We start from the raw sequence: 24,422 nt of genomic DNA on the forward strand, positions 1-24,422 counted from the left end.
AACTGGGTCTTCACTGAGTATCTGCTATGTGCTCACACTTACGCTAAGTGTCGGACGTGGATGACCATCCAAAAGAAGGCAGTTCTTGCCCTCATGTCTCAGGACTGCTTCTTGCTTCCTTTGTTTCTCTGCTGTGCTTATTTCCAGTTGGCTATGATCGGCATGTTCTTCCTTCTCCAGCCTCTTCTTTGCCCATCCTTTGCCTTGCCCAGCGTATCAGTCTGCTATATTTTCAGTAATGCTACATAACAAGCTGTCCCAATTCTCACTGGCATATAACAGTAAGTGTTTATTGACTTCTCACTTCTGTGTCATCATCTGGAGTTCGGCCCATTTAAGCTGAGCTCAGCTGAGATAGGTTCAGATCTGCTCTTCATGTATCTTGTTATTGGCCTAAAGCTATCCAGGAATTGTTCTCATAGCAAAAGGCAGGAGCACAAGAGAGCAAACCTCACTGTGCAAGCACATTTTGAGCCTCTGTTCACATCTTGTCTACTCACATACCAGTGGCCCAAACGAGTCATATTCTCAGCCCAAAGTCAAGTTGCATTTCAGCAGACTCCCCACAGGAGGCAGGAGTAGAGCGTGTATTTCCTGCCCAGTGATCTGCTCTATCACATGAGCACTTCTTCCACAGCTGTCATGTTCTTTCTGGCCTCTGGGCCTTTGGTATGCCATTCTCTCTTCTTGAAATACCCTCCCCTTTGGGATCAAACTACCCAACTCCCTGAGTTCCTACTCATCTTTTGAGATTCCGGTCAGGGGCCACCTCCTCTGGGACACCTTCCCTGATAACACACTTTGGTTCCTAGACTCTCCTCTGTGTTCCCATAGCATTCGACACATACAGACCCCATTACAGTGCACCAAGTGGGTTTATCTGTTTGTCTTTATCTCACTCACCATCCCATGAATGTTGAACCCCATGTTATTCTCCATGATTTCCCCAGCATGCAGCACAGGCTCAAAGGGGTTGAAGAGCAAATGTGTGCGGTGTTTGTGGCACTGGGTGAGGGGATGGTGACCTCTCTACACTGACAGCTCTGAGAAAGCCCAGAAAGAACTGGGGTTTCAGCATTTCCAAGTGGGAGGGCCTTTTGGAATGAATAGTACGAGCAGTCTGGGCACATCTGACTGTCCAAGAAATGCCATCTGCTTTTGAGGCATGTGGAACCTGGGAAATCAGTGTGGACCATGTGGCTTAGGTTCTGTTCTGGATGGCATTATATCCTGATTTGCCCTTTTTGCCCTCTGGTCTCCCATCTTACCTTACGTGAGGAGCAGGTCTGGTCAGCTGCAAGTTTGTTCCCTAGGTAGTAGTTTTGGGAGTTCGAGACAGTGAGGCATTGGGTGGATACAGGCTGTTTTATGCAGGATCTGCCATTCATTTGTCATTGGTGCTCCTGTGTTGATTTTTTTGGTAGAGGAGGTGGGGCCGGGAGCATGGAGCAGAAGGCTGTGCATGTGGTTAAAGGCAGTAACGTGTATGGCTGCCGCTCAACTTTGGATTTTTCCAGAGGCATAGAGAGAGTGAAGGGGACAGACTTGCAGGCTGCTTTCAACCCATCCAGACTTCAGTTTCTTCAGAATGGGGCTGGAAATGGGAATTTATATGTTTACCGGTGGGACTCGTAAGTCACAGCTGCTCCTCATTTAAAGGAATCCAAAGCCTTTCACTGTGACTGATCCATTTTGAAGGTAACTCAATTATCTGTGTTTGCTGGTTCAATATGGTACTCTAAGATATAATAGCCCATCATCTCGGCTTACTGAAACCACACGTGGCTTCCAGGCTGGGTCTTTTTCCAAAGAAGTGACTGGAGACGTTCAGAAGCCTCTTCCAAATCAATACACAGAATATAAGAGATGGCAGGGCCTGGCAGAACCCCAACCCCTGCTAGCTCTTCTTGTGCCATTGCTAACTCCCCTAGGCGTGCACACTTTCAGGTGAGTCTCACCATCTCAAAGGTGTTTATTCCATGCCAGTTGAATTGGCTGTAAAATTCATCAGACAAGATATCACATTGTTCGTTCAAATGTAGAACTTCATATTAGCCAAGTCCATGCAGCCACCCTGCATATAATAACCCAAACAAGTTCTTTTGGCTATCTTCATTGAGAAAAGGGCTAGAAGGAGCGATAATAAAAACTTTTGGAGTAGGTGCATCATGTGCTGTCACCTCCATCTTGTTTCCAGTGACCCACTCTGCTTGTTGCTGCCTTTCAACCCACTCTGCGTACCCACAGCCCTGTGCCATGCTCTGCCTCTGCCCTTTCAGATGTTCTGGTCAGTGTCTCCTTCTGGAACAATGCTTTGCACAGAGGAGTTGTTCAATAAGCACGTAGGATTGAATTATGAGAATTAAGTAAGTAAGTTTGGGAACAAGTGTCAAATATGCAGAAAATCTGGCGGAGCCATTTTCAATCCCTACTTATCCAAAATTGGGACTGAAAACTTTCTTTGACTCTTTGTAGAGTCAGCTTCCCCTTGTCCCCAAAGACTCTTAGCCAAAGACTTTACCCTTCAGCATCTCATGGTGCTCAACTACAACAATGGGATAATGACAACTTTGATTGTGGCTGTGAGGATTATGGGTAATGGATAGAATGTGAAATGCACATGTCTCTTTGTAGATGCTCCAGAATCTGGAATAATGGCTAATATTGGGACCCTGCATCTGCCAATCCACTGAACCTGCCTAAGCCAGCAGCACAGACTTCCCTGTACTAACACGTTAGCCTGCCATGTTTTTCTTTTCTTCTAATAAGTAGATAGTAAACACTGGAAGAATATCTTATCTAACCTTTATTTTCTACAACTTTTCTCTCCTGGGAGAGATTTCACAGCTCTACTGAAATTTTGTTTTATTTTCTTTAATGGGTCCAGATCCTGTTTTCTCCTGAGAATCATACACGTATTTTGAACGGAGTCGTTTTTCTTGATGGTTTTCTCACAAAACACCGTTGACTGAAACATTGAGTAAAATATGTTAGTTGGTGTCTCCTAATAGACCAAAAAAAGAGAAGAAAAAACCGTGTGCCGTTGAACTTTTCCTTGTTGAACAGGAACAATTAAATCATTTTAGGGACGCGGAATCTGAGAGTTGAAGATCCTAAGGAGATCCTGCAGGATTGCTAATGCTTGAGCCCACTGGGGTTTTGTTTAATGGCTATTTACAAGCTGGTGTTCCAGGGTCCACCATATTGGTGAGCTCCAGTCATTTTCCTGGAGTCCTAAACCAGAGAGTGAGCAAAGGCGAGTCACGTGGAACGGACTTACTAACGCATCATGGGTCCTCTGTGTTTTGGTGAAGCAAACAGCCGATTCTTTACTAAAACACAGACTACAACACTTCTTTCTTGCTAAGCATGGCTGGAGCTCTGTGTAAATGAGGCCTCATTTTTCTCCCTAAAGCGGCAGAGAGTTAGAAGTCATAGCAAATATGCTTTTATGATCTCCAGTTAATGCTTCCTTCACCTGCCTCTCAGGAATTGTAAATGAGTCAACCGTGTGTGCTCGTTTTCGCACGAATTTTCCTCAAATGCTCACAGATCTACTGCATATCTGCTAGAGTGTCCTACCCTGAATTCCTCTTCAGGGAGAAAAGCATAGAGATGCAACCTTTAAATAATTTATATGTGGAAACTCTTCATCGCTTTTGACCAAGAAAGAAAGATAACTTTTGACCCAACAGCCAAGTCCAATCAACTAATTCTGGTCGCTCTTAGAGCTGGGTTGAGAAGGATTCTGATGATTAATATTAGCTCAGTAGGAAGGATGCTGTGATGAATTAGCATTGACTGTCACTTGAGTGGAAAGGAAGAGTGACAGCACAGGTTTCGAGTATCGGCTCCGTCTCCTAGGCTTGCAAAGTTAACCACTTGCGGTCAAGTTATGGAGCTCTGGCCCTCAGAATTGTTCCTCTTGAAATGGTGGTGTTACCAAAATGAGGTGCAGCTCCAGTTCTTTGGCCTCAAACTCTCAGAAAGAAGCTGAATCATTCTGTCTAATCCCATGGCCTTGGATAGGCTGAACTCTGTAGTTTCACTTTGGGAGCACTGAGCCCCCAAACAAGTTTTTAAACTTGTAGAACATCCGTTCCAAGTTAAGCGGGCTTCTTCTTTCTCTGACCACCTTTCATAGTCAAGCCTCAATTTAGGGTCAATCAGCAAAGCCTGTCTTCAATTGCCTTGCATCCTGCTTTCTCTGTCCTCGTGTCCAGGCAGCCAGGGCCCTCACCCCACCAGGCTCAGCGCCAGTCTGCTCTCAAGAAGGGATGTGCTATCAGCCATGTACATCTCAGCCTGAGTCTCACTGTTTTTCTTTCTCTCAGAGAATCACAGTTTGAAATTTCTTTGAGGAATGAAAGACACGGCCCCCCATTATAGGAAGGTAGGTCGGAGTCACAGATGGGGGACATCATTTCATGCAGGAAGGACTATATATTACGCTCCAAGTCACCACACATAGAATGGCCTCATCTGCCTAGCACGTGAGGCCAGCCCTGCTGCTGTTTGACCTGGAGGGAATTCCTTCCCTGAAGTTTCCACTGCGTCGGTGACACACACACACACGCACACATATACACACACTCACACACCCACATGCACATGTACCAGTAAATTCTCTGAAGTCCAGAAGTCCAGCTAGTCTCTCCCCCTGCTCTCCCAGCCTCCTCCTCTCTGTCCCCTCTTCCCCGTTCCTGTTATGGCACAAATGGGGTCCCAGTGACTTTGCCAAGACTGGCTGTCAGTCATTACTGTGGTTGACTGTGTTTTCCTCACTCTTTACCATAAATGTACACTCTGCTTTGTCATTGGGTCAGAATCCAATTACTTTTGAAGCACTGAAGGAATTTAGTGTGGGGGGGGAAAGCCACGTTCCCTTTTGTAAAATGAAAATCTGTTCACAACAGGAATAATTCGTTTATTTATTCAAGAAAGACTTGTGGGTTGCTTTTTATATGATCTTGTAGATTCGCTAAGAAGACAGGAGATGGCATTCTGGCGGGAGTCCTATCTACGGCTGCAGGAGTGAGTGTGGTGTGAGGGTTGGGAGTGGCCAGATCTGAAATCCATGAAGCTGAAAGGACTTTTTGAAATGATTGTTCAGACATTTGAGAGTCCAGGTGTTTGAATGTGATTGCAAGGTAACAGAACTCGGAATTGAAGCAACAAGTACCCTTTACCCTTTACTTGCTATTTTTCCACTTTGATTCCTTGCATGGGTCTACAAATATATATGCTTGTGGGGGAGTGGGCATCCGCATGCTTCCCCATCCATGACTCTGTGCACTTGGCTGGCTTGTGAACAGAGGACAAGCATTTTAGGTCATAGTGCCTTTCTCCAAAGCCTTTTCTGACTCTCCCCGCCTCTCACCATGTTGACATCCCATAAGACTGAGAGGTCATTTGGATGATCAGTTTTGAAACTTTGCCTGAAGTCCGGGAAGGAGAGCCAAGAGTCAGGCAGAGGCTGAGGGATAGCAAACCTCTTTCTACACACACACACACACACACAGACACACACTGCATTCCCCAGGGAAACCGAGCTGGCTGCAACAGCAAGTGTGGTTCTGCTTCTTGGCTTGGTGGCAGCTTAAAGTGTGGGTGAGCAGAAAGAAAGGTAATAGCTTTGGAAAGCTGAAAGGAGCGCATCTCAGAAAACCGAGTCTTTCTTTAATGATGCCAAGAACACTACCTGCCAGAAATCCAGGCTAATTGCAGAAGGAATAACAGCTAGAGGAGTTTCACTCATGCAAAACAAACTTGGAAATGCGGGTACTATGTGGAAGCTAAAAAGTCAGCTACAGATTTCTACCTTCAGCTCAAAGCTTGGCCGTGGCTGTTAGGCTCCTGAAAGCCCTATAGTGAGGGACTAGATCTCATGGAGAAAATGGGGTGTGGGGTGGGGGTGGGGCGTGACTTGTGAAAGCCCCTCTACGTGTTTTTTGTTTCCAAAAGTAAAACCTTAAAGGACACACTAAATAATGAGCATCTTAACAACATACTACCATCTCAAAATGGTAATGTGTGTGATTATGTTCCATTTACTCCCTGCTTACTAGAAACTTCTCAGGTTCTCTTTGCCCAGATGTTTTGACAAGATAATTCTAAGTTCATGTTAGTCTTTTGCAGATACTACGCACATAATAAGGCCCTTATTTGTTTTTTTTTTAGGGGTACTTTTTTTGAGTTCATAATAGTTAACATCATTGTGAAATTTCAGTTGTACATTATTTCTTGTCTGTCACCACATAAGTGCTCCCCTTCACCCCCTGCGCCCAACCCCCAACCCCCTTCCCCTGGTAACCACTGATCTGTTTTCTTTGTCCATGTGTTTGTTTATGTTCCACATATGTGTGAAATCACATGGTGTTTGTCTTTCTCAGTCTGGCTTATTTCACTTAGCGTAATACCCTCCAGGTTCTTCCATGTTATTGCGAATGGGATGAATTTGTCTTTTTTTATGGCTGGATATTATTCCGTTGTATACATATAGCACATCTTCTTTATCCAATCATCAGTCGATGGGCACTTGGGTTGCTTCCATGTCTTGGCTATCGTGAATAGTGCTGCGATGAACAGGGGTGCATATGTTACTGTGGATTGTTGATTTCAAGTAGAAACCCAGTAGTGGGATAGCTGGGTCATATGGGATTTCTATTTTTAGTTTTTTGAGGAATCTCCATACTGTTTTCCATGGTGGCTGCACCAGTTCGCATTCCCACCAGCAGTGTGTGAGCATTCCCTGTTCTCCACACCCTCTCCAACATTTATTTTTAGTCTTAGTGATTATAGCCATTTTAACAGGTGTAAGGTGGTATCTTAGTATAGCTTTGATTTGCATTTCCCTGATAATTAGCGATTTTGAACATCTTTAATGAGGTCCTTATTTTGGTCCCTTTCTCCATCCAGGTTATCAATGAGATTCTGCCTTTGACTCCAGATTACTGAAGCCTAGAGCTCTTGGTAGTTCTGGAGAGTTAGAGATTAGATGCTCAAGATGGTGAAAATCATTGAGTAAAGTTATCAAAAGGCTGATAGTTGTTTCACAAATCTGGGGACCCCTCAACACCAGTCCCCACCCCAACCTCTCCTGTCCACAGCTGAGCAGTTTCTTCTCTCGGATCCCACAGAAGCCTTAGTCCTTGTTTCTTTAGCATCCCTCATTTCACTCCCAAATGAGAGAATTCATGTCAAGGAAAGGGTACTCAGGACACTGCAGGTGAAGAGAGAGAGGCCAGTAACGAGGGCTGGATGAGGGAAGGCTTCCCAGAGAAGGGGACAACCCAGGTAAGCATTGAATTATGATTAGAAGTGGATGGAACAGCTTGTCAAAATGAATTTCTCACAATGGAGAGAGAGGGAGAGCAAGCATGTATCAGAGTTTCATTTAACTTTTTAATGAGAGAAACAGCAAGATGACAAAATCAGTACAAAAGAGAATATGAGAGCTGGGGTTTTATATAGTCTGTGAGATAAAAAGGAAGGCTGAGAAGAGACAGGTAAACTGGATGCGAAGCTGGGTAATTCCTGCAGGACAATAAAACTCTAACTTTCGAGATTCTTCTCTAACAGCATCTGCCCCTTATTTGTGTGCTGTACATTGACCTCTAACCTTTACAAAGTACAAAATTTATCTGGTCCTAATCAACGGTAAATGGTAAGAAGAAACACAGTCGAGTCCCCCTAGAGTAGGGGTCAGCAAACTACTTCTATAAAGGCCCAGAGAGTAAATATTTTAGACTTTGTGGGCCATAAGGTCTCTGCTATAACTACTCAATTCTGCCATTGCAGCACAAAAGCTGCCCTCGACAATATTTAAATGAATGGATGTGGCTGTGTTTCAATAAAACTTTATTTACAAAGACACGTGGTTGTCTGGATTTGGCCTTCAGGCTGTAGAGTCTGACCTGTGCTTCAGGATGACTTTAAAGGGTCGTATAGTCATCTTTTTAACTTATTTGCCAGTTTGGGTATTTTCTTTTTTTTAGATTTTCTTTTTTTCCTTTTTCTCCCCAAAGCCCCCCAGTACATAGTTGTATATTCTCCGTTGTGGGTCCTTCTAGCTGTGGCATGTGGGACACCGCCCCAGCGTGGCCCGATGAGCAGCGCCATGTCCGCGCCCACGACTCGAACCAACAAAACACTGGGCCGCCTGCAGCGGAGCGCACAAACTTAACCACTTGGCCACGGGGCCAGCCCCTGGGTATTTTTTCTTAGTAGGTTTAAAGTCAAGGAAGAATCGAGTGCTGAGGCTTTGGAGCAGGAGCTCCCAGATTGTACCCGGGGAGCTATAAGCAGGTAGATATTCCTGGAGCAGCGAGATGGGTGTTTCAGCCATACAAAGAGGGAAACAGCTGGAGAGTCAGGGAGGGAATCCCCCATCTTCTGCCCTGGAGTGACAAGTGTACCTGAGGAACTCCCCTGGGCAGGAGAGTGAGACAGACCTGGTTCTCATCCCGACTCTAATCCCAATGAGTGACCTGAGAGGGCTGAGTTAATCTGACTAAGCAATTTTCCTGAGTCAAAATAAGGATAATATTGGACCTACCCAGAGGGTAGCTGTTAAAAGAAATAGTGCATTTGCCAGTACTCAATAAATGATAGCTTTTAATTACAAAATAATCATTAACATTCTTTATTAATCAAAGCCCAGGGGAGGTCCTAGGGCTACAGACGCCTCCACAATCATTAGTTGGAAAGGGTACGTGCTGGGGTCACAAAGGCCTAATGGAAAGTCCTATTGCGCATGTCCTTAAGGCTGTTGGTCATTGAAATTTTCTCCTATGACCAACTCAGGCATTCCCTTCAGTACGCAGCTAGGCTCAGAAACCCAGGGTTTCCTGGAATTCCTATTAAGAATCTCCTCACCCCCCACCCCCAAAAGCAATTTATAAAAAACAAGCCTCTGGGGACCGTCACCTGGTAAACATGGCCACAGTTCGTGTACTGAGAGCAAAGCTGCTGGGTTGGCAGCCACATTTGCATTCCGAGAGTGGATGTGCTAATTAGCAATAATTCCTACCTATTCATTAAAGCTGTCAGAGATCCTCTAGGAAATATAGCAGCCCCCTCACTATGGCCCTGCTAGCAGTGTCCCGTGTTTACTCAAAGCCCTCCTTCAAATTATACCTATTATTCAGAGGTTTTTTTGCTAATTGAGACCAGTTATCTCCTTCAGAGCAGAGGAATTCATCTCTCTCCACCAAAACTCCTGGTGTCCTCAGCCAGGCCTTATCTTTTCCGGAAGCTACCGCTACCTCACTCAAGTTCTAGTAATGCCTGCTCTCCATTAGCAGCTGGAAAGCTCACTCAGATGGCCTCCATGAAATATTAATGGATAATGATGACAAAGTATTTACTCTGGACCATTTATGTATTTCTTTGTCACTTCTAAATAGTAATACTCTAAGAGGAATGATACAAATGCCATGTGGAGCTGTCCATCTTTGCCTGGGTTCAACCAGACAGGCTGCCTGGGGTCCTGGCAGACCGACAGCCCCGCATGCTGAGGCCGCAGCAGACTGCAGACGCTGAACTATAAGAGTGGACCTGGGGCTGGTGGGAAGGCTGAGCTCACTGAAGAATGGCCAGCCTGGGAAATCGGCCCCTGTTCATCGTCACACACAACCCACTCAGGAAAGTGCTGCTTGTTAGCTGTGGCTTCTTGCATCTGGACAGTAACTAGGCACATAGCCTTGGTATCTGGGAGAGGGGAGGGGTGGGGGAGGTGAGGCTGGAAATAGTTAGAAAAGACCCTCCTAAAAATGGCCTGTGGGACTCCTCACACTGACCTCCGTGTGATGATATCCCCCATAGGTGCAGCAATAGGGGTGGGATGTTGGGCCACCCAAGGACACTGGACTTCCATCTGGGAGTGAGCCGTTGCCTCCTGTTTTTGCAAGATTACACATCTTTTGTGGTTCAAGACACCTTATGCCCTTTAATGGTAAAGAAACTTTACATCCTGTAATTGCTAATGGTACCTTTCTCCCCACCACACTGCCATCTCTTGTGGCCACCATGTAAACTTTATTCCCGTGTCACTCCACCCACATTGACCCACACTGACTTCAGATCCACACTGACAAATGTCCTAGCACTTTGGGTGGTCCTGTGGGGGAAGGAGGATTTCTGCCGATTCCACAGTCCTCCCTGACTCCCCCTCCCAGCCCATTGGACATCTCTTGAGGCACTGTGAGAGTCCGCTTCCAAAAAGACGCAGCCCCAGCCTGCATTGTGGCTGTAGGCATGTCCTTGGTTTAATGTGGAAGGCGTGACTCTGGAGTGGGCCTGGATTAAGTAGGTCTACCCATGCTTGGTGAAATCAAGCCCTTAATGTCTCCCTTCTAACTCCCTTCTGTGAGATAGACTCGGAGACAGACCTCGCTGCTTCCCTACTTGCATACTCGTCACTGTCTTCATGCCCCCCATGTCAACACTGACCTTTAGGAGGTGACATTTTGGGAGGAGGTGCCCCCGCCCCACACTGGCTGTCCTCCTGCTGGCTGACAGACACTCTTCAGGCCCATCATTTGCACCAGCCTGTGCCACACTCTAAGAGGTGTCTGAAGAAGTGCGAGGGCTGGTCCCGTCCTTGGGAGATGCAGAGTCACTTGGCAGAGGGAAGCTGCACAGGGACTCTCACTGTGTTGTCAGAAGAAAAGAAGCTAAAACTGGAACCAACAAAGTCATAGAAGCAGACAACAGATTGGTGCTTACCAGAGGGGAAGCAGTCAGCTGTATGGTGATGGATGGTAACTAGCCTTTTGGGGTGATCACTTTGTAGTGTATACAGATGTCGAATTACAACGTTGTACACCTAAAACTTACATGATGTTATATACCAGTCTTACCTCAACAACAACAAGCAAAAAACATGTTCAGAAGAGCAGATAAGGTAATGTGTAAGTCCAAGGTGTTTTACAGAAAGAAAGTGGCATTGCTATTGAATTGTGCATGGGTATAAGAATTACTTTTCTTAGATTGTCATTTCTTATTTAAGAATGGCATTTCTTATTTAATTTTTTAAACTTAAATATGAACTTTCACTCTTCTGGATAAACAGTTTGACTCAGGAAATTTCTCTACCATTCCACCTATTTTTTGTGGTCATTTGAGCCTTGCTTTTTTATCTGTAAAATGGGAATATTAATACCAATCTCATAGGATTGTTGTGAGGCTACAATGAGAAAATGCCCTTAGCTTTTAGCCTGGTGTCTGGCATAAGGAGGGTGCTTGGTAAATATGTCAGTAGGTGGAGGGCTGTCAGCAATATGGGCGTATCTGACACAATGCTGGGGCAGCTGGGACACGCTGTCAGATTTCAGAGGTGAAGGGCCAGTGTGGTTTGGAGCAGCCTAGGGAGTGTCCTGGAGAAGAAGGTGTAGTGTTGCCCCCTGGGGATCAGGGAGGATGAAGGGGACCTGGCCAGGACTGAACGCTGGGCAGGTGACGGACGGCAGGCTGGGCTGGCTCTGCTCCCTGTCCCCTACTCACAGCACCTCCCACTCCCAGGAGGAATGGGGATGGACCGTCATGTCCAGGACATCACAGGGGAGATGTTTATATTCTACGCCAGGGCTGCGCTGATTTCCTTGGTAGATGAACATCTGTTTGTTGCCTTCAAAAAATGTAAATTAACGTAAGCTTTTGTCCTTGAATAAGAATGAATGAAAAGTTAACCATAGTATTTTTTGAGCATCTGGCAAAACTCATGTTAGCGATGACACAGCTCAGACATCCCCACCTCCCTGCCGGCAGTACCTCCATCACCCAGCACTGGCCACGCTGAATTCTGACCATCTGTTTCTCCACTGACTGTGAGCTCCTCCAGGGAAGAGAATGGCCAACAGCACACAGAGCCTTGGACCCACCACTCAATAGATATGGGAACTTAAAGAGAAGACGAACATGGGTGTAAACTATCATCAGAGGGAGCAGAAAGCAGGAAGTGCGCTGGGAGTCTGTGGAGTGAGAGATCGCCTGCAGTGGACAGCCCTGGAGTGGATGCACAAAGCAGGCCACAGCTGAGCTTCTCCCTGGAGGTGCCCTTAGCCAAAGCTCCTACGACTGGTAAAACTCACTGCAAACTAAGGCAGGATTGCGGGATTTTTCCTGCAAGGACCTGAGCTGGGTGACACCTAGGAAACAGTTGTCTTCGATTAAAAAGAAAACTTTAAAACATTGCACTAATGTCGATATTATCATTTCAAACAGTGACAAGGAGAAAGGGAACTGAGCATTAACATGAGCTGGGTACCAGTTACTCATGTAACCTGCCACGTTACGGATGGTGTCAGTCCTGACAACCAGCCAGGTAGTTGGCGTCCTCATTTTACAGGTGAGGAAACTGAGGCTTAGAGAAAACACGGCCCCAGGCCCCATGGTTAGTAAAAAGCAAAGCTGATCCAAGCTTGGGACTCAGCTCAACTGTGTACTGGGGGGCTCTAGGGAGAAGGGAAAAAACAGATTGGCAACAGATGTTAGCTCAGGTGCCAATCTTTAAAAAAAAAAAAAGATGCCCTGACAGAAGGGGCCAGAGAGATGGACTGAGGCACGTTTCTCAACGCTGCCCCTGGGCCAACAACGTGAGAGCCCCCTCCATGGGCACACACTCCAGACACCCTGTTGCACGGACACACACCCTCATAGTTACGGTGCTTACTCTTTCACGTCCAGATGCGCAGGTGTGAAGACAGACCCCAGAGGCCTTCTGCGAGAGGTCGCCACAACCTGTGGTGTTGCCCTCTCCTCCGACCCCAGCTGAGGACCTCTCCAGAAATCCATCTGTAGACAGAAAGCTGATGCACCTTCTTTGGAGTGTGGTGGGCTGGCATCTTGATGACCATGTCTCCAACCTCCCGGGGAGTCAGATGAGCTGCAGGAGGGCACCTGCTGCCCACAGTCGGGACACGCCTTGGTGGAGGATGAGTGTGGCCAGAAAGGGCCTTGCCGGCCCTCCCCCACACTGGGATGTATAGTCTCAGCTTTGAGCTGGCCCTGGCAAAAACCAGACAGGCCTGAGAGAGAGCAGGGTCTGGTCTAAGCACAGAGCCCCAGAGACTCGTGAGGCCCCATCCTGAGGGTGGCCCAGGAGAGGCCACACCCCAAATCCCTCTACCTCCCTTAAGTCTGAGAATCACAGGTCGCCCCACCCAGGCCAAATGCTGGCTCAGATGTGAGACGACTGTCTGTGGTTCTTAAGACAGAATGAAAATCCATAGGTACCTCTGGAGCAGGGCGAGGCCTTAGCAGGAGGCTGCTGTATAGCTGTGCGACCCCTCTCAGCCCTACCCATGTTCATGGAGCACCTACTGTGCATTCCTCCTGCTGCTCTGATGTCTCCTCCTCCAGGAAGCCTTCCGGGCCTTAGGCTGGGCTGGGTGGTGCCTCGGGTATGTGCCCCCCACCCCAGCATAGAGATTTTTATTATTGTTATCGCTTTAGCACTTGCCTCGTTGACCCAAGATGGTCTCTTTTTTTTTTTTTTGAGGAAGATTAGCCCTGAGCTAACATCTGCCAATCCTCCTCTTTTTTTGCTGAGGAAGACTGGCCCTGAGCTAACATCTGTGCCCATCTTCCTGTATTTCATATGTGGGACGCCTACCAAAGCATGGCTTGCCAAGCGGTGCCATGTCCACACCCAGGATTTGAACTGGCGAACTCCAGTCCCCTGAAGTGGAACGTACGCTGAAGTGGAATGTATGCACTTAACCGCTGAGCCACCGGGCCGGCCCCCAAGATGGTCTCTTTATGTGAGGGACAGGGACACCAAGCCCAGGAAGAGAAGAGACTGCAGGAGATGCTGCTTGCAGGGGTCAGAGCTGAGTGGAGACTCTTTGGCCTAACTCATTTTGTACTTTCTCCACGTGCCTTTAGAATGAGGTTTAGGGGATATCTGGGACCCAGACTGTCTCATGCAGAGCACAGAGGACCGTGGTTTGAGAGCCTCTGGGCGCCATCATTTCCAGTGTGGCCAAGGGCCACCAGGGTGCATGGGGGGTTCAGACTTCTCCATCTGAGCTGCTAAATCCGGTGCTGAACTAAAACCCTGGGCAACCTAATATGGAGGAAAATAGGATCCATTTCTGGCTTGCAGGGCAGAAAGGCAGACTCTGTTATGGATTCTGACAGCCCATTAGCCAGTAGCAAGGGGTTAAGCGTGAAGTGCCCTGGCAGGACTGTCTCTCCCTGTCTCAGCGGGAGCCAGGCTGACACGGAGAGGCTGCTCTCACCACCGCCATAGTGGGCTCAGTTGTCTTTGATTCTCCGTTAGAGCTGAGGGCTGCGGAGCGCCTGCTGGGCAAGCTGGGGCTCCCCACGCTCCATGTATCAGAAGGTGGCCCATAAACGGGTCCCCGCCTCTCAGGACTCTGTGCAACCCGGCTCTCCAGTCTTGCAGAGTCTTGGAGAAATGTGGCCAACCCCCTTCTACCTCCCCTTGGAAAAACTTTCTGGAAGCTTCTTGGCTTTACAGAGCAGTTAGAGCTCCTGGAGGCAGCTCCGGGCTGGGGGTCCACAGGCTGGCTGGGTTCTGGTCCCAGTATGTGGCTAAATAGTCGGTGACCCTTGGAGAGACTCTTAACTGTCCTTTTAGGGGGAGTGTTTTTCATCTATAAAATGCCTAAAATACCTGTCTTGCTATGGCGCTCGTCTTTAAAGAGCATTGCTTAATGAGCATGAAAGCACTTAGGAAAACATGAGGCCACATCCCAGGCAGGGCATTAGGAGTGCCTTTCAGCCCTGGAAATGTCATTTGAGACTGTGACCCTTTCTCAGGTCATGCCTTGCATACTTGAATCTGCACAGAGCTGGAAGGGACCCAAGAGATTATTCTAGATTAATATTATTCTAGTTCCCAATCCTGGCAGCTCATACTGTCACCTGGGTGCTTTTCTAGATGTGTCAATCCTCTACCACCACCCACCCCATCACTCAAACCCCCCAACTCCCGTATTTTGATCCTGTTAGTCTGGGAGTGAGAGAACAGCACAATGTTTTTTAAATGCCACAGATGCCATGCACCTGAGGGAGGGAAAGGCTAGTTTGACCCAGCCCTCCGTTTTGCAGGTTCTGATGCAGTGAGGCCAGGGAGCAGTGGGCTTCCCACACAGGTGCACAAGAGGCAGAATAAACCCAGGAGCAGAGGCCACAGCCAAATGGCCCTCCCAGGCAGGGCCGGCAGCCAAACCTCCTCCAGACCTCCAGCCATCCACACCAAGAGCAAAGATCCTGTCGTTCAAAGGCATCGCCTTCGAGTCTGCGATCACCCCATGACCCACTCACAACCTTGGCAACAAACGCTGCCCCAGGAATCCGTACAGAAACAGGCGGTGGCGGTGTGTTGCTGGTGTTTGTGGGGAAAAGCAGCCTTTGTTCCGGCTCTCCCTCTGGACTCTGAGCTCTTCAGGGTGGGGGCTGACTCTGTTCATCTCTGCATCCGCTGATAGCGGACATCAAACCAGAAAACACGCTGGTGGGGGAGTGAGTGACCGAGCAAAAGCATTTGAAGCGCTCCCTACAAGGCTCACATTTAAACCACGAACGTCATCTCAGGAACCCATTTCCGCACTCAACTAGCTCTTCTGTCCTAAATTTTAATTGAGTCAGCCTAAAAATCACTTTGATAGTTTGCCAGGGCTGCACTGATGCAAAACATTATGTGTACTCACATTAAGAAAGGAAAAGGGAAAAGAAATGGGGCTTTTGATCCTCTGCCTAACTCACAGTAAACCAGCTCTGGTGCTAATTGTTTATAATAACTTAATGACATAATTACTTCCACGTAGGTTGCCCGGAATAGTGAAAACGCAGAAGGAGCACAAATCCTTTGAACTGGGTTTTAAAAGAAAGCTGGCTCCACCTCTTGTCAGTTGGGCGAGGTTGGTCATCTTGCTTGACCTCTGGCCCTCAGCAGCCCATCTTTAAAGGGGCACAGTAATATCTATCTTGCTGAGTTAGGGCAGTGGAGACATAATAGACTCTCTCCCAATTACCTCCTGTTGACCTGAACTAGTCACTTGGTCCCAACCTAACTGCAAGGGGGCTTAGAAATGTGCAGGAAACGTCTGCTGCCTCTCCATGGGCAGTAAGGCTCGGTATAGATTAGTTTTTCCCTCCTATTGCTTCCTCCACCCCCACCCTGGGAGCACATTTTTAATTTAGGAAGAAAGAACAATGGACTAGAGAACCACTGCTCTAGAAATCAGTGCCCCAGCTTGGAGCCCTTATCGCCTTCCTTCCTTTATTTATTTATATAATCCTTCCTTTCTTTATTCCTTCACTCTCCCATTCATCAACAGATATTTATCAGGTTCCGCTGATAATGTGCCAGGCAGTTGTCAATAGAGCTGAGGACAGACAGCCTCTGCTTTCGTGGCACTAACGTTCTGGCAGGGAGGCTTGAGCTGGGCGTGGATGATAAACATGAGAAAATGACTGAATAAGTGGAATGAATCCAGAGAGTGGTAAGCATTATGATAAAACAAGACTGACTGATGTGATGAGGAGAACCTGGAGGGGGAGGAGAGGCATGTGAGAGGAGAGAGGCCAAGAAGAGCCCCTCAGGGAGTTGTCATTTGAGTAGAAACTTGAAGGTCTGAAATAGTCGGCCACACAAGGTCTCCTTCACTGAAAAATGAGGATGTGGTATCAAAATCAGAAGAGAAGGGTGTGACTTCCGGAATGGGAGAGTGAGGAGCTCGGCAAATACTCTCCCCCAAAAAAGGACAATGAAAGTTAAAAAAAAAAAAACAATCATCAAAAACCACCATTTCAGGACTCTGGAAATTGACCAAAGACAAACAACAAACTGGGGGACTATTATGAACAATTTTGTGTCAATAAATTAGACAACTTCAATGAAATGGAAAAATCCCTAAAAGATGCAAATAATTAAAACTAACTCAAAAAAAAAAAAAGAAAAAGAAAAAGAAAATCCGAATAGACCTATAACAAGCAAATAAATTGCATTAGTCATTAAAAATCTTCCCACAGGGGAAGCCCAGGCCCAGATGACTTCATTAGTGGAGTCTATCATATATTTAAAGAAGAAATAATGCCAATCCTTCACAAATTCTTCAGGAAACAGAGGAGGATGAAGGGCCAGGATTATCCTGAAACCAAAGTCAGATAAAGACATCATAAGAAAACACAGCAATATCTCTCATGGACATAGATGCAAAAATTCTCAAAATATTGACAAATCCACTCCAACAACACATAAAAAAGTTTATACACTGTGACCAAGTCAGATTTATCCCAGGAATCAAAGATTGGTTTAACATCTAAAAATCAATTAATTAATACACCATCTTGTTAAAATGGACAAAATTAGCAGGAAGAAAAACCACGTGATCATCTCAACAGACACAGAAAAAGCATATGAAAAATTTAACATCCACTCAAACTAAAAATAGAGAAACTTCATCAACCTAATAAAGGGCATTTACAAAAAATCTATAGCTAATATCATACTTAATGGTGAAAGACTGAAAGCTTTCCCCATAAAATGGGAACAAGGTAAGGATGTCTGTTCTCAACACTTCTATTCAACATTGAACTGATGTTTCTAAGCCTGTCAAATAAGACAAAAAAAAAAAAAAGATATTAAAGACATTTATATTGTAAAGGAAGAAGTAAAAATTGTCTTTGTTCACAGACAACATGAGCCTAGATGTAGAAAATCCTACAGAATCAACAAAATTCTACCAGAACTAACGAGCAAGTTCAGCAAGTTTGCAGATACAAGATCAGTATAAAGAACTCGATGGTATTTTTATATACTAGCAATGAACAATCTGAAAATGAAATTAAGAAAATAATTCCATTCAAAAAACCATCAAAAACAATAAAATGCTGAGGAATAAATTTAACAAAAGAAGTACAAGACTGGTACACTGAAAACTATAAAAACATTGCTGAGAAAAAAATAAGAAACAGCTAAATAAGTGGAGTGACATTCCAAGTTCATGGATTGGAAGATTCCATGTTGTTACAATGGCAGTTCTCCACAAATGGATCTGCATATTCAATGCAATCCCTATCAAAATCTCAGCAGGCTTTCTTTGCAGAAATTGACAAGATGATCCTGGAAATGCAAAGGACACAGAACAGCCAAAATCCTTTTGAAAATGAAGAACAAAGTTGGAAGACTGAGACTTTGTGATTTCAAAACTTCCTTTACGTCTACGGTAATTAAAACAGTGGGATACTGTTGGAAGGATACGAATATAGATCAATGGAACAGAATTGAGAGTCTAGAAATAACCCCTTACATTTGTGATCAAGTGATTTTCAACACAGATGCCACATTAATTCAATGGGGGAAGGGGTAATCTTTTTAACAAATGGTGCTAGGATAATTGGATACCCACATGCAAAAGGATGAATATATACCCTTACCCCACAACATACACAAAAACTAACTCAAAATGGATCATTAATTAACTTAAACGTAAGAGGTAAAACTATAAACTTTCAGATAAAAACATAGGAGAAAATCTTCATGGCCTTGGGTTAGGCAAGGAATTCTTAGATATAATACCAAAACCATGATCTATAAAAAAATTGATAAATTGGACTTTATCAAAATTAAAACTTTTTTGCTTCAAAAGGCTCCATAAGGATATGAAAAGACAAGCCACAGACTTGGAGAAAATATATATCTGATAAAGGACTTGAATGCAGAATATATAAAAAGATCTTACAATTCAATGATAAGAAGACAAACAACCTGATTTTAAAATTGGCAAGAGATTTGAATAGACATTTCACCAAAGAAGATATATGAATGAAAAGTGAAAAGGTACTCAACATCGTTAGTCATTAGGGAAATGCGAATTAAAACCACAGTAATCTACCACTTCAGGCTCCTGGAAATGGATCTAACAATAATAGTAATAATAAACCAGACAATAAGTATTGACAAGAATGTGCAGAAACTGTACCCTTTATACACTGCAGGGTCAGGGTAAGGAAAGTAAAGTCGTGGAGTTACTTTAGAACCCTCTTTGTCATTTTCTTAAAAAGTTAAACGTAAATGACCCAAAAACTCCACTTGGAAATCCATCTAGGAGATAAGAAAAATATATGTCTACATACAGACTTGCACATGAATATTAATAGTGGCATTATTTATAATAGCTTAAAATCAGAAACAACCCAAATGTCCATCAACTGGTGAATGGATAAACAAAATATGGTATATCCATACACTAGAATATCGTTCATCAATAAATAGTAATGCATTACCTGTACACAGTGTGACGTGGATGAATTGCAAAAACGTTATGCTAAGTAGAAGAAGCTAGTCACAATGGACTCTTATGTTACTGTATTATGACAGAATACCACATGATTCCATTGATATGAAATGTTCAGGAAAGGTAAACTCACAAAGAGAGAAAGCAGATCCGTCTCAGGCAGTTGCCCGGGATGTGGGGTGTAAGACTTCAAGGTGACTGCAAATGGGCACAAGGGGCATCTTTTTGGTGTGGTAGAAATGTTCTCAAAATCGATTGTGGTGATAGTTACACACCTCTCTAAAATTACTAAAAATCATTGAAATATTCTAACAGGTAAATTTTAAGATCTGTAAATTATACTTCAATTAAGTTGCTAAAAGACAAATGACACATCAAAACTTCTGCTTCTCAGCCATGACTGATAGATAGCAGGCTTGGGTTCAGTGGCAGCTCATGGTGGAGATGCCTGACAGTCAGAGGGCCTGGCGTGTATTTAGGATCCCGTCTGTCTGCATTTCTCTCTGCCTCCATTCCACTGGAGCAGGGCTCCTGTGGGTGGAGGCGGGGATGGTGGGTAACAATATGAAGGGCACACAAAGCCCTTTGGGACTCCATCCTGCGGACAATGGGCAACCATCCACAACTTTAAGTTCAGGGGTAACGAGATCCAAATTGGATTTTACAAAGATCTCTCCCATTGCTCAATGAAGGGCCAACTGGGGCTGGGGAGCTCGGAGGGTCAAGACCAAGTGGGTCACTCTTGCAATGGCCCAAGTTGGGAGGTGAGAAACAGTGGGAGGCTGGACCCAACGGGGAGGCTCTCCCGTCCCTGACCTTCACCAGCCCCATGTCCCTGACTGACTTGAGCCTCCCCTGGTTTTCTCATCTGTGAGCGGAGATAGGGTAAACTGCAGGATCCCAGCACCATCCTGGCCCACGTCAGCACAACTCCATGTGTGTTTAATGAATGCATGTCCTTCTTGATCCTTCCTTGTTGCATCTTTTTCTAAGTCCTGATTCTAACCCTCCAGGCTCACATTTTCAGAGTTACTCATCTAGTCCACTTCCTTCCCAGAAGTCGATTCCAAGGAGTGGACTTAGTTGTTTAGGTGTGAAACAGGCAGTCATGGGCATCAGATACATTTACCCAGATTCCATGAGAGAGGCCCTGTCGAGACCCCTGGGGTCCTGAGCGGCATTGACCTCTCTCCTTGGCCTAAGTGCCCTCAGAGTAGGGGGCTGGGGTTTGGTGTGTTCTGTCCTGGCGTAGCAAAGGGTCCCTCCATCTCCACCCCCTGTGGAGGAAGGGAGCTTGAGGGACACCAGTGGTTACCATGGAAACTGCCTGATGTCCCCAGAATCGTACCTTTCCCTTTGTGCACCATTTGATCTCTTGTCTGACCTGGTGGTGACCAACTTAGTACTTGTATGTGTGAGGCTGGAGCCTGTTTGAAGGTCAGTTAGGACACAATAGTGAAACAAGGGGGCCTGTGTCCAAAGTGCCAGGAGCAGGAGAGGGATGGGGTAAGGCATGCGCAGCTAATAATGAAGGTACTCAATTCGAATTTCATGCTGTTGCTTACCTTTGAGGAAAGTGTGGATTACAACCCAAGTGAAATTCACTCATTCATTCACTGAAGATTGATTGAGTGCCCACAGTTGTCCAGCCCTGCACTGGGCACCGGGCACACAATTCCTGGAGGACGTGTGTGCCAGCTGAGACCTGAATCATGAGTATGAGTTAGCAGGGAACTGGGAAGAGAAGAGCAGTGTCCCAGGCAGAGCATGGACCCTCTCGTGCACCGAGGCTGGAGAGAGCAAGGAGATGCCTGTAGGATTGATCATCTCAGGGGAGAAATTAATAAATGAGCACATTCTTACAGAAATCCATGAATAAATAGCTGTCCCCTGAAATTGGTGGAGGCCGAGAGCATTTGGCATGGATACAGAGGTGGGGATGCTTGCATTGCTGGAGCCAGGACAGCCCCAGCTCTCACAGGAGCCTTCACCTAAGCAGAGATGGTATGCTAGGGGAAGAAATTCCCATTTCAAAGGGATTCTTCAAAGGAACCCCTACAGGGTCCCCAAAGCGAAGAATTCTCTTAGTAGCTTTAAAGTGGGATATGGCTTACACAGAGTTTCAGAAATTGATCAATAAATAAATGGTATTGTTGCAGAGCTCTTTACCATTTAATAAGTACCTCCACATGTTATCGCCTACATCCTTCCCACAGCCCAGGGAGGATGGCAGAGCTGGGAAGGACTGTCATTCTGAGAGCAAGTTTATTTGGGGGAAACTGAGGCCCAGAGAGGTGAAGCGAAGGACCGAAATACACACAGACGGTAAACGGAGGTGCCAGAACTAGGACTTCAGAATCCGAGCCCTGGAGCCCCGCTTCCTCTCACGGTTCTGTCCTCTGTCCACTTGGCACTCATGGAGAGCCTGCAACAACCCATGCTCTGCCCTGGGTCTGGTGCTGTGGAGACAGATGGAGACAGACAGCTGCCCATTCGAAGCAAAAACTTTCTCCTTTGTTTTTTTTTTTTTTTAAAAAAAAAAAAGATTCACAAAGCTGCTGGAAGGGCCTGGAAAATGTCTAGAAAGAAAAGGAGCTGCAACCTCACACCCTAAGCCTGGCGAGAAAGGGTCTCCCCAGGAGCTGGTGTTCTGCCCTTGGGGCACCACACCCCAGGCCACCGCCTCACCCTGGTTCTCAGAGGTAGGCTGGCACCTACAGAGGCAGAACGGCTGCTGATCTACGAGCTGGCCAAAGACAAGCTGACCTGGGAAGGGAAGAACACAGCCGCTCGCGGTGATGGCCTGAAATACTCCTCTGCCGCATGTCACAGAGGCCGCATGTCACAGAGGCCGCATGTCACAGAGGCCGCATGTCACAGAGGCACTGTGCACACCTTCCCTGATAGAACTGACCCGCGGGATGGATGAGGCACAGCATCCCCACCACTCCTTTCCGCCCCTCCCACCTAGAAGGCACTGGTTATGGTTCATGCTGGAGGAGCCTGGCCAGGCAAGCAGAGATGCTGTGTGAGTGGGAGGAGACCACTCCGGTCTAGGCAGCGGCCCTAGCCTGGAGCAATCAGTCTAATTACCTTGTCGCTCCTGAAACCAACGGTGAGCCACAGGAGGACAAGAGACAGGATTCATTCTGCCTTAAGAGAGCATTTAAGAAGACAGGCATCAGATATTCGGAAAGAAAAATATATAATCAAAACCAAGACAGTTAAAATGTGTGAGCAGTGGGCCAAACTGCCCAGGGTTTACTTCAGACAGACTACAGAGGACCCCACGAGGCTAGGGCCATTGCATTGTCATGAGCTCACCCTTGCCTTCCCTCTCTCCTCCACCCCCTCTGAGTCCCACCTGCCCTGGGCCTTAACTCTCACCTCATTCCCTCTGGAAACCCCTCCACCTTCTGCACCAGCTCAGACCCTGCCTCTTCCCAGAGCCTGCAGAGCCCTCCCCGGCAGGCGTCACTTCCCTCTCGAAACTCCAACCCAGGTTGCTCTTGTTCGAGATTTGTCCTTGCACCTGGGACCTTCCTTGCATATTGTGCTTTTTCCCTTCCAGCCTCCAAGACCAGCTGGCGATTGGGAGAGGTGGAAGATACAATGATCTGGGTGCTGGGAATTCCAGGGTGCTCTTACTGGCCAACCGAGAGTAGAAACAGCACTAGGAGTCAGCTGGGGGGCCTGGGTAACATCTGCAGGAGGGAAGACAAAGGCGTGGCTGCTGCGGCTAGGCAGGAAGATTCCAGGGCCACTCTGCACTCCACTCCACTCGCGCTGAGATGGCCTGGAGGGGAGCTGGTGGTGCTGAGCCTCCACCTGGACTCACACCTCCACCCGGGACCAGGTGAGCCAACAGGCACCTGAGGAGTGCTTTAGGCACCAGCAAAGGAGGGGGACACACAAAAAGGAGAGAAGTTCAGCTGCAGAGAAATGCATCCAGATCTTCAGAATTATAGAACTTAGAAACTACTTTACTTCCATCACCTGCATTAGTTTCGGGTTATTTGTTTATATTTTGAACTGGGAAGGTTGTGGGCTCCGTAGCATTTATTTATTTTTCTTTTTTGAGAAAGATTAGCCCTGAGCTAACATCTCCCACCAATTCTCCTCTTTTTGCTGAGAAAGACTGGCCCTGAGCTAACATCCGTGCCCATCTTCCTCTACTTTATATGTGGGACGCCTACCACAGCATGGCTTGCCAAGTGGTGCCGTGTCCACACACAGGATCCAAACCGGTGAACCCTGGGCCAGTGAAGCAGAATGGGCACACTTAACCACTGCACCACCAGGCCGGCCCCTCCATAGCATTTTTAATGCATGAAGTTCCTGAAGCTCTTATCCGCCTCCTGGCTCTACCGCTTAGTAAATGTGTGGCACTAGGGATGGTCGGGAACCTCTCTGAGCCTCAGCCTCTTCATCTGTGAAACTGGACCAGTAGTGACTGCCTCCTAGGATGTTTGGGTAGGTTAGGCAGGCCTGTAAGTTCTGAGTGCAGGGCCTGGGACAGAGTGATTGCTGGGGGCTGTCATTACCTCCGTCTGGGCACAGGGCAAGGCAGTCGTGAATATGTTGCCTCACTGGGGCCAAGGAGGGAAGCGCCGTCTTGCCCTCCAGACCCTGAAATCTGTACCACAGAGGACCTTGGAAGCTTCCAGGTGGTTATTTTTGGAAAAACAAATCAAGGAAAGCCTAATTAAGATAGAAAATTGTAAATATGTGAAGCTCATTACCCAAGTTTGAGGGGAGACGGGCCACCAGGGAGATGTGAAAAGATTCGTTCATGCCCGTGCTCCACACACCTTTGCTGAGAGCCTAAAGTGAGCCAGTCACGGAGCGCTGGGAGCTCAGATGAGGGGCACTCATGTGAGCCAGGGATGGAGGTGCTCAAGCAGGCCTCCCAGCAAGGTGGCCCGGCCGAGTTTTGAGGGAGGAGCAGGGTGTTCCATTCTAGGGACCCCGTGTGCCCTGTGGAGCCCTCCTTTCCTGCCATGCTCTGTGTCCTGCCCTCTGGCTTCCGGCTGGTTCAGCCAGTGGGGCCAGGCGGGAGCCCATGGGAAGCACAGTAACATCATCACGTTATTCATTGCCCCGCATCCTCCCTGTTTGGCCAATGCGGGCTGACTGTGCCTTGACCAAAGG

General features: G+C 46.7%; 1 protein-coding gene and 1 long non-coding RNA gene across 3 annotated transcripts in view; both read left to right on the top strand.

The window, feature by feature from the left end:
* The window catches only part of CLSTN2 (calsyntenin 2), a 552,389-nt gene that overhangs the window by 365,331 nt on the left and 162,636 nt on the right, over positions 1-24,422 (top strand). The window lies entirely within an intron of this gene.
* Positions 22,179-23,266, top strand: LOC138918261 (uncharacterized). The gene is made up of 2 exons (XR_011427376.1): positions 22,179-22,386; positions 22,843-23,266. It is a non-coding gene; the product is annotated as an uncharacterized lncRNA (long non-coding RNA).

Source organism: Equus caballus, chromosome 16, assembly GCF_041296265.1.
Source record: "Equus caballus isolate H_3958 breed thoroughbred chromosome 16, TB-T2T, whole genome shotgun sequence".
Lineage (NCBI taxonomy): Eukaryota > Metazoa > Chordata > Mammalia > Perissodactyla > Equidae > Equus > Equus caballus.